The sequence below is a fragment of the Oncorhynchus clarkii genome, chromosome 20 (genome assembly GCF_045791955.1).
Source record: "Oncorhynchus clarkii lewisi isolate Uvic-CL-2024 chromosome 20, UVic_Ocla_1.0, whole genome shotgun sequence".
Taxonomy (NCBI): Eukaryota; Metazoa; Chordata; class Actinopteri; order Salmoniformes; family Salmonidae; genus Oncorhynchus; species Oncorhynchus clarkii.
Genome location: NC_092166.1, coordinates 85,208,973 through 85,226,317, shown reverse-complemented (window position 1 = coordinate 85,226,317; position 17,345 = coordinate 85,208,973). Strand labels below are relative to the sequence as shown.

General features: G+C 46.5%; 56 non-coding genes across 56 annotated transcripts; all 56 read left to right on the top strand.

Moving 5' to 3' along the window:
- The first annotated feature begins 499 nt into the window (after positions 1-499).
- LOC139377508 (5S ribosomal RNA) lies at positions 500-618 on the top strand. The gene has a single exon (XR_011628014.1). It is a non-coding gene; the product is annotated as a 5S ribosomal RNA (ribosomal RNA).
- Positions 619-795: 177 nt separating this feature from the next.
- On the top strand, positions 796-914 carry LOC139377507 (5S ribosomal RNA). The gene has a single exon (XR_011628013.1). It is a non-coding gene; the product is annotated as a 5S ribosomal RNA (ribosomal RNA).
- Positions 915-1,091: 177 nt separating this feature from the next.
- Positions 1,092-1,210, top strand: LOC139377504 (5S ribosomal RNA). The gene has a single exon (XR_011628011.1). It is a non-coding gene; the product is annotated as a 5S ribosomal RNA (ribosomal RNA).
- A 567-nt stretch (positions 1,211-1,777) lies between these two features.
- LOC139377503 (5S ribosomal RNA) lies at positions 1,778-1,896 on the top strand. Its single transcript, XR_011628010.1, has one exon. It is a non-coding gene; the product is annotated as a 5S ribosomal RNA (ribosomal RNA).
- A 177-nt stretch (positions 1,897-2,073) lies between these two features.
- Positions 2,074-2,192, top strand: LOC139377502 (5S ribosomal RNA). The gene has a single exon (XR_011628009.1). It is a non-coding gene; the product is annotated as a 5S ribosomal RNA (ribosomal RNA).
- Positions 2,193-2,369: 177 nt separating this feature from the next.
- Positions 2,370-2,488, top strand: LOC139377501 (5S ribosomal RNA). Its single transcript, XR_011628008.1, has one exon. It is a non-coding gene; the product is annotated as a 5S ribosomal RNA (ribosomal RNA).
- A 177-nt stretch (positions 2,489-2,665) lies between these two features.
- Positions 2,666-2,784, top strand: LOC139377500 (5S ribosomal RNA). The gene has a single exon (XR_011628007.1). It is a non-coding gene; the product is annotated as a 5S ribosomal RNA (ribosomal RNA).
- Positions 2,785-2,961: 177 nt separating this feature from the next.
- On the top strand, positions 2,962-3,080 carry LOC139377823 (5S ribosomal RNA). The gene has a single exon (XR_011628290.1). It is a non-coding gene; the product is annotated as a 5S ribosomal RNA (ribosomal RNA).
- A 177-nt stretch (positions 3,081-3,257) lies between these two features.
- On the top strand, positions 3,258-3,376 carry LOC139377822 (5S ribosomal RNA). Its single transcript, XR_011628289.1, has one exon. It is a non-coding gene; the product is annotated as a 5S ribosomal RNA (ribosomal RNA).
- A 177-nt stretch (positions 3,377-3,553) lies between these two features.
- On the top strand, positions 3,554-3,672 carry LOC139377821 (5S ribosomal RNA). Its single transcript, XR_011628288.1, has one exon. It is a non-coding gene; the product is annotated as a 5S ribosomal RNA (ribosomal RNA).
- A 177-nt stretch (positions 3,673-3,849) lies between these two features.
- LOC139377820 (5S ribosomal RNA) lies at positions 3,850-3,968 on the top strand. Its single transcript, XR_011628287.1, has one exon. It is a non-coding gene; the product is annotated as a 5S ribosomal RNA (ribosomal RNA).
- Positions 3,969-4,145: 177 nt separating this feature from the next.
- LOC139377819 (5S ribosomal RNA) lies at positions 4,146-4,264 on the top strand. The gene has a single exon (XR_011628286.1). It is a non-coding gene; the product is annotated as a 5S ribosomal RNA (ribosomal RNA).
- A 177-nt stretch (positions 4,265-4,441) lies between these two features.
- On the top strand, positions 4,442-4,560 carry LOC139377817 (5S ribosomal RNA). Its single transcript, XR_011628284.1, has one exon. It is a non-coding gene; the product is annotated as a 5S ribosomal RNA (ribosomal RNA).
- A 177-nt stretch (positions 4,561-4,737) lies between these two features.
- On the top strand, positions 4,738-4,856 carry LOC139377816 (5S ribosomal RNA). Its single transcript, XR_011628283.1, has one exon. It is a non-coding gene; the product is annotated as a 5S ribosomal RNA (ribosomal RNA).
- A 177-nt stretch (positions 4,857-5,033) lies between these two features.
- Positions 5,034-5,152, top strand: LOC139377815 (5S ribosomal RNA). Its single transcript, XR_011628282.1, has one exon. It is a non-coding gene; the product is annotated as a 5S ribosomal RNA (ribosomal RNA).
- Positions 5,153-5,329: 177 nt separating this feature from the next.
- LOC139377814 (5S ribosomal RNA) lies at positions 5,330-5,448 on the top strand. The gene has a single exon (XR_011628281.1). It is a non-coding gene; the product is annotated as a 5S ribosomal RNA (ribosomal RNA).
- Positions 5,449-5,625: 177 nt separating this feature from the next.
- Positions 5,626-5,744, top strand: LOC139377813 (5S ribosomal RNA). The gene has a single exon (XR_011628280.1). It is a non-coding gene; the product is annotated as a 5S ribosomal RNA (ribosomal RNA).
- Positions 5,745-5,921: 177 nt separating this feature from the next.
- Positions 5,922-6,040, top strand: LOC139377812 (5S ribosomal RNA). Its single transcript, XR_011628279.1, has one exon. It is a non-coding gene; the product is annotated as a 5S ribosomal RNA (ribosomal RNA).
- A 177-nt stretch (positions 6,041-6,217) lies between these two features.
- LOC139377810 (5S ribosomal RNA) lies at positions 6,218-6,336 on the top strand. Its single transcript, XR_011628278.1, has one exon. It is a non-coding gene; the product is annotated as a 5S ribosomal RNA (ribosomal RNA).
- A 177-nt stretch (positions 6,337-6,513) lies between these two features.
- Positions 6,514-6,632, top strand: LOC139377809 (5S ribosomal RNA). Its single transcript, XR_011628277.1, has one exon. It is a non-coding gene; the product is annotated as a 5S ribosomal RNA (ribosomal RNA).
- A 177-nt stretch (positions 6,633-6,809) lies between these two features.
- LOC139377808 (5S ribosomal RNA) lies at positions 6,810-6,928 on the top strand. Its single transcript, XR_011628276.1, has one exon. It is a non-coding gene; the product is annotated as a 5S ribosomal RNA (ribosomal RNA).
- A 177-nt stretch (positions 6,929-7,105) lies between these two features.
- On the top strand, positions 7,106-7,224 carry LOC139377807 (5S ribosomal RNA). The gene has a single exon (XR_011628275.1). It is a non-coding gene; the product is annotated as a 5S ribosomal RNA (ribosomal RNA).
- Positions 7,225-7,401: 177 nt separating this feature from the next.
- LOC139377805 (5S ribosomal RNA) lies at positions 7,402-7,520 on the top strand. Its single transcript, XR_011628273.1, has one exon. It is a non-coding gene; the product is annotated as a 5S ribosomal RNA (ribosomal RNA).
- Positions 7,521-7,697: 177 nt separating this feature from the next.
- LOC139377804 (5S ribosomal RNA) lies at positions 7,698-7,816 on the top strand. The gene has a single exon (XR_011628272.1). It is a non-coding gene; the product is annotated as a 5S ribosomal RNA (ribosomal RNA).
- Positions 7,817-7,993: 177 nt separating this feature from the next.
- On the top strand, positions 7,994-8,112 carry LOC139377803 (5S ribosomal RNA). Its single transcript, XR_011628271.1, has one exon. It is a non-coding gene; the product is annotated as a 5S ribosomal RNA (ribosomal RNA).
- Positions 8,113-8,289: 177 nt separating this feature from the next.
- LOC139377799 (5S ribosomal RNA) lies at positions 8,290-8,408 on the top strand. The gene has a single exon (XR_011628268.1). It is a non-coding gene; the product is annotated as a 5S ribosomal RNA (ribosomal RNA).
- A 177-nt stretch (positions 8,409-8,585) lies between these two features.
- On the top strand, positions 8,586-8,704 carry LOC139377788 (5S ribosomal RNA). The gene has a single exon (XR_011628258.1). It is a non-coding gene; the product is annotated as a 5S ribosomal RNA (ribosomal RNA).
- Positions 8,705-8,881: 177 nt separating this feature from the next.
- LOC139377776 (5S ribosomal RNA) lies at positions 8,882-9,000 on the top strand. The gene has a single exon (XR_011628247.1). It is a non-coding gene; the product is annotated as a 5S ribosomal RNA (ribosomal RNA).
- Positions 9,001-9,177: 177 nt separating this feature from the next.
- Positions 9,178-9,296, top strand: LOC139377767 (5S ribosomal RNA). Its single transcript, XR_011628238.1, has one exon. It is a non-coding gene; the product is annotated as a 5S ribosomal RNA (ribosomal RNA).
- A 177-nt stretch (positions 9,297-9,473) lies between these two features.
- LOC139377755 (5S ribosomal RNA) lies at positions 9,474-9,592 on the top strand. Its single transcript, XR_011628228.1, has one exon. It is a non-coding gene; the product is annotated as a 5S ribosomal RNA (ribosomal RNA).
- Positions 9,593-9,769: 177 nt separating this feature from the next.
- Positions 9,770-9,888, top strand: LOC139377743 (5S ribosomal RNA). The gene has a single exon (XR_011628218.1). It is a non-coding gene; the product is annotated as a 5S ribosomal RNA (ribosomal RNA).
- Positions 9,889-10,065: 177 nt separating this feature from the next.
- On the top strand, positions 10,066-10,184 carry LOC139377732 (5S ribosomal RNA). The gene has a single exon (XR_011628210.1). It is a non-coding gene; the product is annotated as a 5S ribosomal RNA (ribosomal RNA).
- Positions 10,185-10,361: 177 nt separating this feature from the next.
- On the top strand, positions 10,362-10,480 carry LOC139377729 (5S ribosomal RNA). Its single transcript, XR_011628208.1, has one exon. It is a non-coding gene; the product is annotated as a 5S ribosomal RNA (ribosomal RNA).
- Positions 10,481-10,657: 177 nt separating this feature from the next.
- On the top strand, positions 10,658-10,776 carry LOC139377720 (5S ribosomal RNA). The gene has a single exon (XR_011628207.1). It is a non-coding gene; the product is annotated as a 5S ribosomal RNA (ribosomal RNA).
- Positions 10,777-10,953: 177 nt separating this feature from the next.
- Positions 10,954-11,072, top strand: LOC139377708 (5S ribosomal RNA). Its single transcript, XR_011628200.1, has one exon. It is a non-coding gene; the product is annotated as a 5S ribosomal RNA (ribosomal RNA).
- Positions 11,073-11,249: 177 nt separating this feature from the next.
- Positions 11,250-11,368, top strand: LOC139377696 (5S ribosomal RNA). Its single transcript, XR_011628189.1, has one exon. It is a non-coding gene; the product is annotated as a 5S ribosomal RNA (ribosomal RNA).
- A 177-nt stretch (positions 11,369-11,545) lies between these two features.
- LOC139377685 (5S ribosomal RNA) lies at positions 11,546-11,664 on the top strand. The gene has a single exon (XR_011628178.1). It is a non-coding gene; the product is annotated as a 5S ribosomal RNA (ribosomal RNA).
- Positions 11,665-11,841: 177 nt separating this feature from the next.
- On the top strand, positions 11,842-11,960 carry LOC139377673 (5S ribosomal RNA). Its single transcript, XR_011628167.1, has one exon. It is a non-coding gene; the product is annotated as a 5S ribosomal RNA (ribosomal RNA).
- Positions 11,961-12,137: 177 nt separating this feature from the next.
- Positions 12,138-12,256, top strand: LOC139377660 (5S ribosomal RNA). Its single transcript, XR_011628156.1, has one exon. It is a non-coding gene; the product is annotated as a 5S ribosomal RNA (ribosomal RNA).
- A 178-nt stretch (positions 12,257-12,434) lies between these two features.
- On the top strand, positions 12,435-12,553 carry LOC139377693 (5S ribosomal RNA). The gene has a single exon (XR_011628186.1). It is a non-coding gene; the product is annotated as a 5S ribosomal RNA (ribosomal RNA).
- A 177-nt stretch (positions 12,554-12,730) lies between these two features.
- Positions 12,731-12,849, top strand: LOC139377648 (5S ribosomal RNA). The gene has a single exon (XR_011628145.1). It is a non-coding gene; the product is annotated as a 5S ribosomal RNA (ribosomal RNA).
- Positions 12,850-13,026: 177 nt separating this feature from the next.
- On the top strand, positions 13,027-13,145 carry LOC139377637 (5S ribosomal RNA). The gene has a single exon (XR_011628134.1). It is a non-coding gene; the product is annotated as a 5S ribosomal RNA (ribosomal RNA).
- Positions 13,146-13,322: 177 nt separating this feature from the next.
- LOC139377625 (5S ribosomal RNA) lies at positions 13,323-13,441 on the top strand. The gene has a single exon (XR_011628123.1). It is a non-coding gene; the product is annotated as a 5S ribosomal RNA (ribosomal RNA).
- A 177-nt stretch (positions 13,442-13,618) lies between these two features.
- LOC139377612 (5S ribosomal RNA) lies at positions 13,619-13,737 on the top strand. Its single transcript, XR_011628111.1, has one exon. It is a non-coding gene; the product is annotated as a 5S ribosomal RNA (ribosomal RNA).
- Positions 13,738-13,914: 177 nt separating this feature from the next.
- Positions 13,915-14,033, top strand: LOC139377600 (5S ribosomal RNA). The gene has a single exon (XR_011628100.1). It is a non-coding gene; the product is annotated as a 5S ribosomal RNA (ribosomal RNA).
- Positions 14,034-14,210: 177 nt separating this feature from the next.
- LOC139377589 (5S ribosomal RNA) lies at positions 14,211-14,329 on the top strand. Its single transcript, XR_011628089.1, has one exon. It is a non-coding gene; the product is annotated as a 5S ribosomal RNA (ribosomal RNA).
- A 177-nt stretch (positions 14,330-14,506) lies between these two features.
- On the top strand, positions 14,507-14,625 carry LOC139377577 (5S ribosomal RNA). The gene has a single exon (XR_011628078.1). It is a non-coding gene; the product is annotated as a 5S ribosomal RNA (ribosomal RNA).
- A 188-nt stretch (positions 14,626-14,813) lies between these two features.
- LOC139377565 (5S ribosomal RNA) lies at positions 14,814-14,932 on the top strand. The gene has a single exon (XR_011628067.1). It is a non-coding gene; the product is annotated as a 5S ribosomal RNA (ribosomal RNA).
- Positions 14,933-15,109: 177 nt separating this feature from the next.
- Positions 15,110-15,228, top strand: LOC139377553 (5S ribosomal RNA). The gene has a single exon (XR_011628056.1). It is a non-coding gene; the product is annotated as a 5S ribosomal RNA (ribosomal RNA).
- A 177-nt stretch (positions 15,229-15,405) lies between these two features.
- On the top strand, positions 15,406-15,524 carry LOC139377542 (5S ribosomal RNA). Its single transcript, XR_011628045.1, has one exon. It is a non-coding gene; the product is annotated as a 5S ribosomal RNA (ribosomal RNA).
- A 177-nt stretch (positions 15,525-15,701) lies between these two features.
- LOC139377530 (5S ribosomal RNA) lies at positions 15,702-15,820 on the top strand. The gene has a single exon (XR_011628034.1). It is a non-coding gene; the product is annotated as a 5S ribosomal RNA (ribosomal RNA).
- A 192-nt stretch (positions 15,821-16,012) lies between these two features.
- LOC139377518 (5S ribosomal RNA) lies at positions 16,013-16,131 on the top strand. Its single transcript, XR_011628023.1, has one exon. It is a non-coding gene; the product is annotated as a 5S ribosomal RNA (ribosomal RNA).
- A 177-nt stretch (positions 16,132-16,308) lies between these two features.
- LOC139377506 (5S ribosomal RNA) lies at positions 16,309-16,427 on the top strand. Its single transcript, XR_011628012.1, has one exon. It is a non-coding gene; the product is annotated as a 5S ribosomal RNA (ribosomal RNA).
- Positions 16,428-16,604: 177 nt separating this feature from the next.
- LOC139377818 (5S ribosomal RNA) lies at positions 16,605-16,723 on the top strand. The gene has a single exon (XR_011628285.1). It is a non-coding gene; the product is annotated as a 5S ribosomal RNA (ribosomal RNA).
- A 177-nt stretch (positions 16,724-16,900) lies between these two features.
- On the top strand, positions 16,901-17,019 carry LOC139377806 (5S ribosomal RNA). Its single transcript, XR_011628274.1, has one exon. It is a non-coding gene; the product is annotated as a 5S ribosomal RNA (ribosomal RNA).
- Positions 17,020-17,196: 177 nt separating this feature from the next.
- Positions 17,197-17,315, top strand: LOC139377730 (5S ribosomal RNA). Its single transcript, XR_011628209.1, has one exon. It is a non-coding gene; the product is annotated as a 5S ribosomal RNA (ribosomal RNA).
- Positions 17,316-17,345: the final 30 nt, after the last annotated feature.

The window sequence follows — 17,345 nt, the reverse complement described above, 5'->3', positions numbered from 1 at the left end:
TGTGCCCTCGCTTTGAAATAAGTAAGCAAGCTTAGTTTGTATTTCATCCAACAATCTGTGCTACAAATTATGGCTACAGTATATGCAATTTCATCCACTTTTTGAGATTGCCTTTCGCTTTCGCTTACGTTTGCCACACCGGCCAAATTATGGTACGCCTGCAATCTCGTGACCGATCTCTAAATGGTGAAAATGCAACAGCTAAGCAGGCTCACTTTGACTTTCGTGGCCTGAGATAGTTTCTCGCTTACGGCCACACCGGCCTGAGTACGCCTGATCTCGTCCGATCTCGGAAGCCTGGGAATACCAGGTGCTGTAAGCTTTTTGTCACTGCCTTGTGGAATTTCAACTCTTTGTCCGTTTTTTCCCACAAGGCTGAAATATGTGCCCTCGCTTTGAAATAAGTAAGCAAGGTTAGTTTGTATTTCATCCAACAATCTGTGCTACAAATTATGGCTACAGTATATGCAATTTCATCCACTTTTTGAGATTGCCTTTCGCTTACGGCCACACCGGCCTGAGTACGCCTGATCTCGTCCGATCTCGGAAGCTAAGCAGGGTCGGGCCTGGTTAGTACTTGGATGGGAGACCGCCTGGGAATACCAGGTGCTGTAAGCTTTTTGTCACTGCCTTGTGGAATTTCAACTCTTTGTCCGTTTTTTCCCACAAGGCTGAAATATGTGCCCTCGCTTTGAAATAAGTAAGCAAGCTTAGTTTGTATTTCATCCAACAATCTGTGCTACAAATTATGGCTACAGTATATGCAATTTCTTCCGCTTTTTGAGATTGCCTTTCGCTTACGGCCACACCGGCCTGAGTACGCCTGATCTCGTCCGATCTCGGAAGCTAAGCAGGGTCGGGCCTGGTTAGTACTTGGATGGGAGACCGCCTGGGAATACCAGGTGCTGTAAGCTTTTTGTCACTGCCTTGTGGAATTTCAACTCTTTGTCCGTTTTTTCCCACAAGGCTGAAATATGTGCCCTCGCTTTGAAATAAGTAAGCAAGCTTAGTTTGTATTTCATCCAACAATCTGTGCTACAAATTATGGCTACAGTATATGCAATTTCTTCCGCTTTTTGAGATTGCCTTTCGCTTACGGCCACACCGGCCTGAGTACGCCTGATCTCGTCCGATCTCGGAAGCTAAGCAGGGTCGGGCCTGGTTAGTACTTGGATGGGAGACCGCCTGGGAATACCAGGTGCTGTAAGCTTTTTGTCACTGCCTTGTGGAATTTCAACTCTTTGTCCGTTTTTTCCCACAAGGCTGAAATATGTGCCCTCGCTTTGAAATAAGTAAGCAAGCTTAGTTTGTATTTCATCCAACAATCTGTGCTACAAATTATGGCTACAGTATATGCAATTTCATCCACTTTTTGAGATTGCCTTTCGCTTAAGCAACTTAGTTTGTATTTCATCCAACAACCGGCCTGATGGTACGCCTGCAATTTCTCCACGTGACACAAAGATCTCTAAATGGTGGCAAAGCTAAGCAGGCTCACTTTGACTTTCGTGGCCTGGATAGTCGCTTACGGCCACACCGGCCTGAGTACGCCTGATCTCGTCCGATCTCGGAAGCCTGGGAATACCAGGTGCTGTAAGCTTTTTGTCACTGCCTTGTGGAATTTCAACTCTTTGTCCGTTTTTTCCCACAAGGCTGAAATATGTGCCCTCGCTTTGAAATAAGTAAGCAAGGTTAGTTTGTATTTCATCCAACAGTCTCTGCTACAAATTATGGCTACAGTATATGCAATTTCATCCACTTTTTGAGATTGCCTTTCGCTTACGGCCACACCGGCCTGAGTACGCCTGATCTCGTCCGATCTCGGAAGCTAAGCAGGGTCGGGCCTGGTTAGTACTTGGATGGGAGACCGCCTGGGAATACCAGGTGCTGTAAGCTTTTTGTCACTGCCTTGTGGAATTTCAACTCTTTGTCCGTTTTTTCCCACAAGGCTGAAATATGTGCCCTCGCTTTGAAATAAGTAAGCAAGCTTAGTTTGTATTTCATCCAACAATCTGTGCTACAAATTATGGCTACAGTATATGCAATTTCTTCCGCTTTTTGAGATTGCCTTTCGCTTACGGCCACACCGGCCTGAGTACGCCTGATCTCGTCCGATCTCGGAAGCTAAGCAGGGTCGGGCCTGGTTAGTACTTGGATGGGAGACCGCCTGGGAATACCAGGTGCTGTAAGCTTTTTGTCACTGCCTTGTGGAATTTCAACTCTTTGTCCGTTTTTTCCCACAAGGCTGAAATATGTGCCCTCGCTTTGAAATAAGTAAGCAAGCTTAGTTTGTATTTCATCCAACAATCTGTGCTACAAATTATGGCTACAGTATATGCAATTTCTTCCGCTTTTTGAGATTGCCTTTCGCTTACGGCCACACCGGCCTGAGTACGCCTGATCTCGTCCGATCTCGGAAGCTAAGCAGGGTCGGGCCTGGTTAGTACTTGGATGGGAGACCGCCTGGGAATACCAGGTGCTGTAAGCTTTTTGTCACTGCCTTGTGGAATTTCAACTCTTTGTCCGTTTTTTCCCACAAGGCTGAAATATGTGCCCTCGCTTTGAAATAAGTAAGCAAGCTTAGTTTGTATTTCATCCAACAATCTGTGCTACAAATTATGGCTACAGTATATGCAATTTCTTCCGCTTTTTGAGATTGCCTTTCGCTTACGGCCACACCGGCCTGAGTACGCCTGATCTCGTCCGATCTCGGAAGCTAAGCAGGGTCGGGCCTGGTTAGTACTTGGATGGGAGACCGCCTGGGAATACCAGGTGCTGTAAGCTTTTTGTCACTGCCTTGTGGAATTTCAACTCTTTGTCCGTTTTTTCCCACAAGGCTGAAATATGTGCCCTCGCTTTGAAATAAGTAAGCAAGCTTAGTTTGTATTTCATCCAACAATCTGTGCTACAAATTATGGCTACAGTATATGCAATTTCTTCCGCTTTTTGAGATTGCCTTTCGCTTACGGCCACACCGGCCTGAGTACGCCTGATCTCGTCCGATCTCGGAAGCTAAGCAGGGTCGGGCCTGGTTAGTACTTGGATGGGAGACCGCCTGGGAATACCAGGTGCTGTAAGCTTTTTGTCACTGCCTTGTGGAATTTCAACTCTTTGTCCGTTTTTTCCCACAAGGCTGAAATATGTGCCCTCGCTTTGAAATAAGTAAGCAAGCTTAGTTTGTATTTCATCCAACAATCTGTGCTACAAATTATGGCTACAGTATATGCAATTTCTTCCGCTTTTTGAGATTGCCTTTCGCTTACGGCCACACCGGCCTGAGTACGCCTGATCTCGTCCGATCTCGGAAGCTAAGCAGGGTCGGGCCTGGTTAGTACTTGGATGGGAGACCGCCTGGGAATACCAGGTGCTGTAAGCTTTTTGTCACTGCCTTGTGGAATTTCAACTCTTTGTCCGTTTTTTCCCACAAGGCTGAAATATGTGCCCTCGCTTTGAAATAAGTAAGCAAGCTTAGTTTGTATTTCATCCAACAATCTGTGCTACAAATTATGGCTACAGTATATGCAATTTCTTCCGCTTTTTGAGATTGCCTTTCGCTTACGGCCACACCGGCCTGAGTACGCCTGATCTCGTCCGATCTCGGAAGCTAAGCAGGGTCGGGCCTGGTTAGTACTTGGATGGGAGACCGCCTGGGAATACCAGGTGCTGTAAGCTTTTTGTCACTGCCTTGTGGAATTTCAACTCTTTGTCCGTTTTTTCCCACAAGGCTGAAATATGTGCCCTCGCTTTGAAATAAGTAAGCAAGCTTAGTTTGTATTTCATCCAACAATCTGTGCTACAAATTATGGCTACAGTATATGCAATTTCTTCCGCTTTTTGAGATTGCCTTTCGCTTACGGCCACACCGGCCTGAGTACGCCTGATCTCGTCCGATCTCGGAAGCTAAGCAGGGTCGGGCCTGGTTAGTACTTGGATGGGAGACCGCCTGGGAATACCAGGTGCTGTAAGCTTTTTGTCACTGCCTTGTGGAATTTCAACTCTTTGTCCGTTTTTTCCCACAAGGCTGAAATATGTGCCCTCGCTTTGAAATAAGTAAGCAAGCTTAGTTTGTATTTCATCCAACAATCTGTGCTACAAATTATGGCTACAGTATATGCAATTTCTTCCGCTTTTTGAGATTGCCTTTCGCTTACGGCCACACCGGCCTGAGTACGCCTGATCTCGTCCGATCTCGGAAGCTAAGCAGGGTCGGGCCTGGTTAGTACTTGGATGGGAGACCGCCTGGGAATACCAGGTGCTGTAAGCTTTTTGTCACTGCCTTGTGGAATTTCAACTCTTTGTCCGTTTTTTCCCACAAGGCTGAAATATGTGCCCTCGCTTTGAAATAAGTAAGCAAGCTTAGTTTGTATTTCATCCAACAATCTGTGCTACAAATTATGGCTACAGTATATGCAATTTCTTCCGCTTTTTGAGATTGCCTTTCGCTTACGGCCACACCGGCCTGAGTACGCCTGATCTCGTCCGATCTCGGAAGCTAAGCAGGGTCGGGCCTGGTTAGTACTTGGATGGGAGACCGCCTGGGAATACCAGGTGCTGTAAGCTTTTTGTCACTGCCTTGTGGAATTTCAACTCTTTGTCCGTTTTTTCCCACAAGGCTGAAATATGTGCCCTCGCTTTGAAATAAGTAAGCAAGCTTAGTTTGTATTTCATCCAACAATCTGTGCTACAAATTATGGCTACAGTATATGCAATTTCTTCCGCTTTTTGAGATTGCCTTTCGCTTACGGCCACACCGGCCTGAGTACGCCTGATCTCGTCCGATCTCGGAAGCTAAGCAGGGTCGGGCCTGGTTAGTACTTGGATGGGAGACCGCCTGGGAATACCAGGTGCTGTAAGCTTTTTGTCACTGCCTTGTGGAATTTCAACTCTTTGTCCGTTTTTTCCCACAAGGCTGAAATATGTGCCCTCGCTTTGAAATAAGTAAGCAAGCTTAGTTTGTATTTCATCCAACAATCTGTGCTACAAATTATGGCTACAGTATATGCAATTTCTTCCGCTTTTTGAGATTGCCTTTCGCTTACGGCCACACCGGCCTGAGTACGCCTGATCTCGTCCGATCTCGGAAGCTAAGCAGGGTCGGGCCTGGTTAGTACTTGGATGGGAGACCGCCTGGGAATACCAGGTGCTGTAAGCTTTTTGTCACTGCCTTGTGGAATTTCAACTCTTTGTCCGTTTTTTCCCACAAGGCTGAAATATGTGCCCTCGCTTTGAAATAAGTAAGCAAGCTTAGTTTGTATTTCATCCAACAATCTGTGCTACAAATTATGGCTACAGTATATGCAATTTCTTCCGCTTTTTGAGATTGCCTTTCGCTTACGGCCACACCGGCCTGAGTACGCCTGATCTCGTCCGATCTCGGAAGCTAAGCAGGGTCGGGCCTGGTTAGTACTTGGATGGGAGACCGCCTGGGAATACCAGGTGCTGTAAGCTTTTTGTCACTGCCTTGTGGAATTTCAACTCTTTGTCCGTTTTTTCCCACAAGGCTGAAATATGTGCCCTCGCTTTGAAATAAGTAAGCAAGCTTAGTTTGTATTTCATCCAACAATCTGTGCTACAAATTATGGCTACAGTATATGCAATTTCTTCCGCTTTTTGAGATTGCCTTTCGCTTACGGCCACACCGGCCTGAGTACGCCTGATCTCGTCCGATCTCGGAAGCTAAGCAGGGTCGGGCCTGGTTAGTACTTGGATGGGAGACCGCCTGGGAATACCAGGTGCTGTAAGCTTTTTGTCACTGCCTTGTGGAATTTCAACTCTTTGTCCGTTTTTTCCCACAAGGCTGAAATATGTGCCCTCGCTTTGAAATAAGTAAGCAAGCTTAGTTTGTATTTCATCCAACAATCTGTGCTACAAATTATGGCTACAGTATATGCAATTTCTTCCGCTTTTTGAGATTGCCTTTCGCTTACGGCCACACCGGCCTGAGTACGCCTGATCTCGTCCGATCTCGGAAGCTAAGCAGGGTCGGGCCTGGTTAGTACTTGGATGGGAGACCGCCTGGGAATACCAGGTGCTGTAAGCTTTTTGTCACTGCCTTGTGGAATTTCAACTCTTTGTCCGTTTTTTCCCACAAGGCTGAAATATGTGCCCTCGCTTTGAAATAAGTAAGCAAGCTTAGTTTGTATTTCATCCAACAATCTGTGCTACAAATTATGGCTACAGTATATGCAATTTCTTCCGCTTTTTGAGATTGCCTTTCGCTTACGGCCACACCGGCCTGAGTACGCCTGATCTCGTCCGATCTCGGAAGCTAAGCAGGGTCGGGCCTGGTTAGTACTTGGATGGGAGACCGCCTGGGAATACCAGGTGCTGTAAGCTTTTTGTCACTGCCTTGTGGAATTTCAACTCTTTGTCCGTTTTTTCCCACAAGGCTGAAATATGTGCCCTCGCTTTGAAATAAGTAAGCAAGCTTAGTTTGTATTTCATCCAACAATCTGTGCTACAAATTATGGCTACAGTATATGCAATTTCTTCCGCTTTTTGAGATTGCCTTTCGCTTACGGCCACACCGGCCTGAGTACGCCTGATCTCGTCCGATCTCGGAAGCTAAGCAGGGTCGGGCCTGGTTAGTACTTGGATGGGAGACCGCCTGGGAATACCAGGTGCTGTAAGCTTTTTGTCACTGCCTTGTGGAATTTCAACTCTTTGTCCGTTTTTTCCCACAAGGCTGAAATATGTGCCCTCGCTTTGAAATAAGTAAGCAAGCTTAGTTTGTATTTCATCCAACAATCTGTGCTACAAATTATGGCTACAGTATATGCAATTTCTTCCGCTTTTTGAGATTGCCTTTCGCTTACGGCCACACCGGCCTGAGTACGCCTGATCTCGTCCGATCTCGGAAGCTAAGCAGGGTCGGGCCTGGTTAGTACTTGGATGGGAGACCGCCTGGGAATACCAGGTGCTGTAAGCTTTTTGTCACTGCCTTGTGGAATTTCAACTCTTTGTCCGTTTTTTCCCACAAGGCTGAAATATGTGCCCTCGCTTTGAAATAAGTAAGCAAGCTTAGTTTGTATTTCATCCAACAATCTGTGCTACAAATTATGGCTACAGTATATGCAATTTCTTCCGCTTTTTGAGATTGCCTTTCGCTTACGGCCACACCGGCCTGAGTACGCCTGATCTCGTCCGATCTCGGAAGCTAAGCAGGGTCGGGCCTGGTTAGTACTTGGATGGGAGACCGCCTGGGAATACCAGGTGCTGTAAGCTTTTTGTCACTGCCTTGTGGAATTTCAACTCTTTGTCCGTTTTTTCCCACAAGGCTGAAATATGTGCCCTCGCTTTGAAATAAGTAAGCAAGCTTAGTTTGTATTTCATCCAACAATCTGTGCTACAAATTATGGCTACAGTATATGCAATTTCTTCCGCTTTTTGAGATTGCCTTTCGCTTACGGCCACACCGGCCTGAGTACGCCTGATCTCGTCCGATCTCGGAAGCTAAGCAGGGTCGGGCCTGGTTAGTACTTGGATGGGAGACCGCCTGGGAATACCAGGTGCTGTAAGCTTTTTGTCACTGCCTTGTGGAATTTCAACTCTTTGTCCGTTTTTTCCCACAAGGCTGAAATATGTGCCCTCGCTTTGAAATAAGTAAGCAAGCTTAGTTTGTATTTCATCCAACAATCTGTGCTACAAATTATGGCTACAGTATATGCAATTTCTTCCGCTTTTTGAGATTGCCTTTCGCTTACGGCCACACCGGCCTGAGTACGCCTGATCTCGTCCGATCTCGGAAGCTAAGCAGGGTCGGGCCTGGTTAGTACTTGGATGGGAGACCGCCTGGGAATACCAGGTGCTGTAAGCTTTTTGTCACTGCCTTGTGGAATTTCAACTCTTTGTCCGTTTTTTCCCACAAGGCTGAAATATGTGCCCTCGCTTTGAAATAAGTAAGCAAGCTTAGTTTGTATTTCATCCAACAATCTGTGCTACAAATTATGGCTACAGTATATGCAATTTCTTCCGCTTTTTGAGATTGCCTTTCGCTTACGGCCACACCGGCCTGAGTACGCCTGATCTCGTCCGATCTCGGAAGCTAAGCAGGGTCGGGCCTGGTTAGTACTTGGATGGGAGACCGCCTGGGAATACCAGGTGCTGTAAGCTTTTTGTCACTGCCTTGTGGAATTTCAACTCTTTGTCCGTTTTTTCCCACAAGGCTGAAATATGTGCCCTCGCTTTGAAATAAGTAAGCAAGCTTAGTTTGTATTTCATCCAACAATCTGTGCTACAAATTATGGCTACAGTATATGCAATTTCTTCCGCTTTTTGAGATTGCCTTTCGCTTACGGCCACACCGGCCTGAGTACGCCTGATCTCGTCCGATCTCGGAAGCTAAGCAGGGTCGGGCCTGGTTAGTACTTGGATGGGAGACCGCCTGGGAATACCAGGTGCTGTAAGCTTTTTGTCACTGCCTTGTGGAATTTCAACTCTTTGTCCGTTTTTTCCCACAAGGCTGAAATATGTGCCCTCGCTTTGAAATAAGTAAGCAAGCTTAGTTTGTATTTCATCCAACAATCTGTGCTACAAATTATGGCTACAGTATATGCAATTTCTTCCGCTTTTTGAGATTGCCTTTCGCTTACGGCCACACCGGCCTGAGTACGCCTGATCTCGTCCGATCTCGGAAGCTAAGCAGGGTCGGGCCTGGTTAGTACTTGGATGGGAGACCGCCTGGGAATACCAGGTGCTGTAAGCTTTTTGTCACTGCCTTGTGGAATTTCAACTCTTTGTCCGTTTTTTCCCACAAGGCTGAAATATGTGCCCTCGCTTTGAAATAAGTAAGCAAGCTTAGTTTGTATTTCATCCAACAATCTGTGCTACAAATTATGGCTACAGTATATGCAATTTCTTCCGCTTTTTGAGATTGCCTTTCGCTTACGGCCACACCGGCCTGAGTACGCCTGATCTCGTCCGATCTCGGAAGCTAAGCAGGGTCGGGCCTGGTTAGTACTTGGATGGGAGACCGCCTGGGAATACCAGGTGCTGTAAGCTTTTTGTCACTGCCTTGTGGAATTTCAACTCTTTGTCCGTTTTTTCCCACAAGGCTGAAATATGTGCCCTCGCTTTGAAATAAGTAAGCAAGCTTAGTTTGTATTTCATCCAACAATCTGTGCTACAAATTATGGCTACAGTATATGCAATTTCTTCCGCTTTTTGAGATTGCCTTTCGCTTACGGCCACACCGGCCTGAGTACGCCTGATCTCGTCCGATCTCGGAAGCTAAGCAGGGTCGGGCCTGGTTAGTACTTGGATGGGAGACCGCCTGGGAATACCAGGTGCTGTAAGCTTTTTGTCACTGCCTTGTGGAATTTCAACTCTTTGTCCGTTTTTTCCCACAAGGCTGAAATATGTGCCCTCGCTTTGAAATAAGTAAGCAAGCTTAGTTTGTATTTCATCCAACAATCTGTGCTACAAATTATGGCTACAGTATATGCAATTTCTTCCGCTTTTTGAGATTGCCTTTCGCTTACGGCCACACCGGCCTGAGTACGCCTGATCTCGTCCGATCTCGGAAGCTAAGCAGGGTCGGGCCTGGTTAGTACTTGGATGGGAGACCGCCTGGGAATACCAGGTGCTGTAAGCTTTTTGTCACTGCCTTGTGGAATTTCAACTCTTTGTCCGTTTTTTCCCACAAGGCTGAAATATGTGCCCTCGCTTTGAAATAAGTAAGCAAGCTTAGTTTGTATTTCATCCAACAATCTGTGCTACAAATTATGGCTACAGTATATGCAATTTCTTCCGCTTTTTGAGATTGCCTTTCGCTTACGGCCACACCGGCCTGAGTACGCCTGATCTCGTCCGATCTCGGAAGCTAAGCAGGGTCGGGCCTGGTTAGTACTTGGATGGGAGACCGCCTGGGAATACCAGGTGCTGTAAGCTTTTTGTCACTGCCTTGTGGAATTTCAACTCTTTGTCCGTTTTTTCCCACAAGGCTGAAATATGTGCCCTCGCTTTGAAATAAGTAAGCAAGCTTAGTTTGTATTTCATCCAACAATCTGTGCTACAAATTATGGCTACAGTATATGCAATTTCTTCCGCTTTTTGAGATTGCCTTTCGCTTACGGCCACACCGGCCTGAGTACGCCTGATCTCGTCCGATCTCGGAAGCTAAGCAGGGTCGGGCCTGGTTAGTACTTGGATGGGAGACCGCCTGGGAATACCAGGTGCTGTAAGCTTTTTGTCACTGCCTTGTGGAATTTCAACTCTTTGTCCGTTTTTTCCCACAAGGCTGAAATATGTGCCCTCGCTTTGAAATAAGTAAGCAAGCTTAGTTTGTATTTCATCCAACAATCTGTGCTACAAATTATGGCTACAGTATATGCAATTTCTTCCGCTTTTTGAGATTGCCTTTCGCTTACGGCCACACCGGCCTGAGTACGCCTGATCTCGTCCGATCTCGGAAGCTAAGCAGGGTCGGGCCTGGTTAGTACTTGGATGGGAGACCGCCTGGGAATACCAGGTGCTGTAAGCTTTTTGTCACTGCCTTGTGGAATTTCAACTCTTTGTCCGTTTTTTCCCACAAGGCTGAAATATGTGCCCTCGCTTTGAAATAAGTAAGCAAGCTTAGTTTGTATTTCATCCAACAATCTGTGCTACAAATTATGGCTACAGTATATGCAATTTCTTCCGCTTTTTGAGATTGCCTTTCGCTTACGGCCACACCGGCCTGAGTACGCCTGATCTCGTCCGATCTCGGAAGCTAAGCAGGGTCGGGCCTGGTTAGTACTTGGATGGGAGACCGCCTGGGAATACCAGGTGCTGTAAGCTTTTTGTCACTGCCTTGTGGAATTTCAACTCTTTGTCCGTTTTTTCCCACAAGGCTGAAATATGTGCCCTCGCTTTGAAATAAGTAAGCAAGCTTAGTTTGTATTTCATCCAACAATCTGTGCTACAAATTATGGCTACAGTATATGCAATTTCTTCCGCTTTTTGAGATTGCCTTTCGCTTACGGCCACACCGGCCTGAGTACGCCTGATCTCGTCCGATCTCGGAAGCTAAGCAGGGTCGGGCCTGGTTAGTACTTGGATGGGAGACCGCCTGGGAATACCAGGTGCTGTAAGCTTTTTGTCACTGCCTTGTGGAATTTCAACTCTTTGTCCGTTTTTTCCCACAAGGCTGAAATATGTGCCCTCGCTTTGAAATAAGTAAGCAAGCTTAGTTTGTATTTCATCCAACAATCTGTGCTACAAATTATGGCTACAGTATATGCAATTTCTTCCGCTTTTTGAGATTGCCTTTCGCTTACGGCCACACCGGCCTGAGTACGCCTGATCTCGTCCGATCTCGGAAGCTAAGCAGGGTCGGGCCTGGTTAGTACTTGGATGGGAGACCGCCTGGGAATACCAGGTGCTGTAAGCTTTTTGTCACTGCCTTGTGGAATTTCAACTCTTTGTCCGTTTTTTCCCACAAGGCTGAAATATGTGCCCTCGCTTTGAAATAAGTAAGCAAGCTTAGTTTGTATTTCATCCAACAATCTGTGCTACAAATTATGGCTACAGTATATGCAATTTCTTCCGCTTTTTGAGATTGCCTTTCGCTTACGGCCACACCGGCCTGAGTACGCCTGATCTCGTCCGATCTCGGAAGCTAAGCAGGGTCGGGCCTGGTTAGTACTTGGATGGGAGACCGCCTGGGAATACCAGGTGCTGTAAGCTTTTTGTCACTGCCTTGTGGAATTTCAACTCTTTGTCCGTTTTTTCCCACAAGGCTGAAATATGTGCCCTCGCTTTGAAATAAGTAAGCAAGCTTAGTTTGTATTTCATCCAACAATCTGTGCTACAAATTATGGCTACAGTATATGCAATTTCTTCCGCTTTTTGAGATTGCCTTTCGCTTACGGCCACACCGGCCTGAGTACGCCTGATCTCGTCCGATCTCGGAAGCTAAGCAGGGTCGGGCCTGGTTAGTACTTGGATGGGAGACCGCCTGGGAATACCAGGTGCTGTAAGCTTTTTGTCACTGCCTTGTGGAATTTCAACTCTTTGTCCGTTTTTTCCCACAAGGCTGAAATATGTGCCCTCGCTTTGAAATAAGTAAGCAAGCTTAGTTTGTATTTCATCCAACAATCTGTGCTACAAATTATGGCTACAGTATATGCAATTTCTTCCGCTTTTTGAGATTGCCTTTCGCTTACGGCCACACCGGCCTGAGTACGCCTGATCTCGTCCGATCTCGGAAGCTAAGCAGGGTCGGGCCTGGTTAGTACTTGGATGGGAGACCGCCTGGGAATACCAGGTGCTGTAAGCTTTTTGTCACTGCCTTGTGGAATTTCAACTCTTTGTCCGTTTTTTCCCACAAGGCTGAAATATGTGCCCTCGCTTTGAAATAAGTAAGCAAGCTTAGTTTGTATTTCATCCAACAATCTGTGCTACAAATTATGGCTACAGTATATGCAATTTCTTCCACTTTTTGAGATTGCCTTTCGCTTTACGGCCACACCGGCCTGAGTACGCCTGATCTCGTCCGATCTCGGAAGCTAAGCAGGGTCGGGCCTGGTTAGTACTTGGATGGGAGACCGCCTGGGAATACCAGGTGCTGTAAGCTTTTTGTCACTGCCTTGTGGAATTTCAACTCTTTGTCCGTTTTTTCCCACAAGGCTGAAATATGTGCCCTCGCTTTGAAATAAGTAAGCAAGCTTAGTTTGTATTTCATCCAACAATCTGTGCTACAAATTATGGCTACAGTATATGCAATTTCTTCCGCTTTTTGAGATTGCCTTTCGCTTACGGCCACACCGGCCTGAGTACGCCTGATCTCGTCCGATCTCGGAAGCTAAGCAGGGTCGGGCCTGGTTAGTACTTGGATGGGAGACCGCCTGGGAATACCAGGTGCTGTAAGCTTTTTGTCACTGCCTTGTGGAATTTCAACTCTTTGTCCGTTTTTTCCCACAAGGCTGAAATATGTGCCCTCGCTTTGAAATAAGTAAGCAAGCTTAGTTTGTATTTCATCCAACAATCTGTGCTACAAATTATGGCTACAGTATATGCAATTTCTTCCGCTTTTTGAGATTGCCTTTCGCTTACGGCCACACCGGCCTGAGTACGCCTGATCTCGTCCGATCTCGGAAGCTAAGCAGGGTCGGGCCTGGTTAGTACTTGGATGGGAGACCGCCTGGGAATACCAGGTGCTGTAAGCTTTTTGTCACTGCCTTGTGGAATTTCAACTCTTTGTCCGTTTTTTCCCACAAGGCTGAAATATGTGCCCTCGCTTTGAAATAAGTAAGCAAGCTTAGTTTGTATTTCATCCAACAATCTGTGCTACAAATTATGGCTACAGTATATGCAATTTCTTCCGCTTTTTGAGATTGCCTTTCGCTTACGGCCACACCGGCCTGAGTACGCCTGATCTCGTCCGATCTCGGAAGCTAAGCAGGGTCGGGCCTGGTTAGTACTTGGATGGGAGACCGCCTGGGAATACCAGGTGCTGTAAGCTTTTTGTCACTGCCTTGTGGAATTTCAACTCTTTGTCCGTTTTTTCCCGCAAGGCTGAAATATGTGCCCTCGCTTTGAAATAAGTAAGCAAGGTTAGTTTGTATTTCATCCAACAGTCTCTGCTACAAATTATGGCTACAGTATATGCAATTTCATCCACTTTTTGAGATTGCCTTTCGCTTACGGCCACACCGGCCTGAGTACGCCTGATCTCGTCCGATCTCGGAAGCTAAGCAGGGTCGGGCCTGGTTAGTACTTGGATGGGAGACCGCCTGGGAATACCAGGTGCTGTAAGCTTTTTGTCACTGCCTTGTGGAATTTCAACTCTTTGTCCGTTTTTTCCCACAAGGCTGAAATATGTGCCCTCGCTTTGAAATAAGTAAGCAAGCTTAGTTTGTATTTCATCCAACAATCTGTGCTACAAATTATGGCTACAGTATATGCAATTTCTTCCGCTTTTTGAGATTGCCTTTCGCTTACGGCCACACCGGCCTGAGTACGCCTGATCTCGTCCGATCTCGGAAGCTAAGCAGGGTCGGGCCTGGTTAGTACTTGGATGGGAGACCGCCTGGGAATACCAGGTGCTGTAAGCTTTTTGTCACTGCCTTGTGGAATTTCAACTCTTTGTCCGTTTTTTCCCACAAGGCTGAAATATGTGCCCTCGCTTTGAAATAAGTAAGCAAGCTTAGTTTGTATTTCATCCAACAATCTGTGCTACAAATTATGGCTACAGTATATGCAATTTCTTCCGCTTTTTGAGATTGCCTTTCGCTTACGGCCACACCGGCCTGAGTACGCCTGATCTCGTCCGATCTCGGAAGCTAAGCAGGGTCGGGCCTGGTTAGTACTTGGATGGGAGACCGCCTGGGAATACCAGGTGCTGTAAGCTTTTTGTCACTGCCTTGTGGAATTTCAACTCTTTGTCCGTTTTTTCCCACAAGGCTGAAATATGTGCCCTCGCTTTGAAATAAGTAAGCAAGCTTAGTTTGTATTTCATCCAACAATCTGTGCTACAAATTATGGCTACAGTATATGCAATTTCTTCCGCTTTTTGAGATTGCCTTTCGCTTACGGCCACACCGGCCTGAGTACGCCTGATCTCGTCCGATCTCGGAAGCTAAGCAGGGTCGGGCCTGGTTAGTACTTGGATGGGAGACCGCCTGGGAATACCAGGTGCTGTAAGCTTTTTGTCACTGCCTTGTGGAATTTCAACTCTTTGTCCGTTTTTTCCCACAAGGCTGAAATATGTGCCCTCGCTTTGAAATAAGTAAGCAAGCTTAGTTTGTATTTCATCCAACAATCTGTGCTACAAATTATGGCTACAGTATATGCAATTTCTTCCACTTTTGAGCTGTTAATTGAGATTGCCTTTCGCTTACGGCCACACCGGCCTGAGTACGCCTGATCTCGTCCGATCTCGGAAGCTAAGCAGGGTCGGGCCTGGTTAGTACTTGGATGGGAGACCGCCTGGGAATACCAGGTGCTGTAAGCTTTTTGTCACTGCCTTGTGGAATTTCAACTCTTTGTCCGTTTTTTCCCACAAGGCTGAAATATGTGCCCTCGCTTTGAAATAAGTAAGCAAGCTTAGTTTGTATTTCATCCAACAATCTGTGCTACAAATTATGGCTACAGTATATGCAATTTCTTCCGCTTTTTGAGATTGCCTTTCGCTTACGGCCACACCGGCCTGAGTACGCCTGATCTCGTCCGATCTCGGAAGCTAAGCAGGGTCGGGCCTGGTTAGTACTTGGATGGGAGACCGCCTGGGAATACCAGGTGCTGTAAGCTTTTTGTCACTGCCTTGTGGAATTTCAACTCTTTGTCCGTTTTTTCCCACAAGGCTGAAATATGTGCCCTCGCTTTGAAATAAGTAAGCAAGCTTAGTTTGTATTTCATCCAACAATCTGTGCTACAAATTATGGCTACAGTATATGCAATTTCTTCCGCTTTTTGAGATTGCCTTTCGCTTACGGCCACACCGGCCTGAGTACGCCTGATCTCGTCCGATCTCGGAAGCTAAGCAGGGTCGGGCCTGGTTAGTACTTGGATGGGAGACCGCCTGGGAATACCAGGTGCTGTAAGCTTTTTGTCACTGCCTTGTGGAATTTCAACTCTTTGTCCGTTTTTTCCCACAAGGCTGAAATATGTGCCCTCGCTTTGAAATAAGTAAGCAAGCTTAGTTTGTATTTCATCCAACAATCTGTGCTACAAATTATGGCTACAGTATATGCAATTTCTTCCGCTTTTTGAGATTGCCTTTCGCTTACGGCCACACCGGCCTGAGTACGCCTGATCTCGTCCGATCTCGGAAGCTAAGCAGGGTCGGGCCTGGTTAGTACTTGGATGGGAGACCGCCTGGGAATACCAGGTGCTGTAAGCTTTTTGTCACTGCCTTGTGGAATTTCAACTCTTTGTCCGTTTTTTCCCACAAGGCTGAAATATGTGCCCTCGCTTTGAAATAAGTAAGCAAGCTTAGTTTGTATTTCATCCAACAATCTGTGCTACAAATTATGGCTACAGTATATGCAATTTCTTTTTTCCAAAGATGCTTATCTTTTTGAGATTGCCTTTCGCTTACGGCCACACCGGCCTGAGTACGCCTGATCTCGTCCGATCTCGGAAGCTAAGCAGGGTCGGGCCTGGTTAGTACTTGGATGGGAGACCGCCTGGGAATACCAGGTGCTGTAAGCTTTTTGTCACTGCCTTGTGGAATTTCAACTCTTTGTCCGTTTTTTCCCACAAGGCTGAAATATGTGCCCTCGCTTTGAAATAAGTAAGCAAGCTTAGTTTGTATTTCATCCAACAATCTGTGCTACAAATTATGGCTACAGTATATGCAATTTCTTCCGCTTTTTGAGATTGCCTTTCGCTTACGGCCACACCGGCCTGAGTACGCCTGATCTCGTCCGATCTCGGAAGCTAAGCAGGGTCGGGCCTGGTTAGTACTTGGATGGGAGACCGCCTGGGAATACCAGGTGCTGTAAGCTTTTTGTCACTGCCTTGTGGAATTTCAACTCTTTGTCCGTTTTTTCCCACAAGGCTGAAATATGTGCCCTCGCTTTGAAATAAGTAAGCAAGCTTAGTTTGTATTTCATCCAACAATCTGTGCTACAAATTATGGCTACAGTATATGCAATTTCTTCCGCTTTTTGAGATTGCCTTTCGCTTACGGCCACACCGGCCTGAGTACGCCTGATCTCGTCCGATCTCGGAAGCTAAGCAGGGTCGGGCCTGGTTAGTACTTGGATGGGAGACCGCCTGGGAATACCAGGTGCTGTAAGCTTTTTGTCACTGCCTTGTGGAATTTCAACTCTTTGTCCGTTTTTTCCCACAAGGCTGAAATATGTGCCCTCGCTTTGAAATAAGTAAGCAAGCTTAGTTTGTATTTCATCCAACAATCTGTGCTACAAATTATGGCTACAGTATATGCAATTTCTTCCGCTTTTTGAGATTGCCTTTCGCTTACGGCCACACCGGCCTGAGTACGCCTGATCTCGTCCGATCTCGGAAGCTAAGCAGGGTCGGGCCTGGTTAGTACTTGGATGGGAGACCGCCTGGGAATACCAGGTGCTGTAAGCTTTTTGTCACTGCCTTGTGGAATTTCAACTCTTTGTCCGTTTTTTCCCACAAGGCTGAAATATGTGCCCTCGCTTTGAAATAAGTAAGCAAGGTTAGTTTGTATTTCATCCAACAATCTGTGCTACAAATTATGGCTACAGTATATGCAATTTCATCCACTTTTTGAGATTGCCTTTCGCTTACGGCCACACCGGCCTGAGTACGCCTGATCTCGTCCGATCTCGGAAGCTAAGCAGGGTCGGGCCTGGTTAGTACTTGGATGGGAGACCGCCTGGGAATACCAGGTGCTGTAAGCTTTTTGTCACTGCCTTGTGGAATTTCAACTC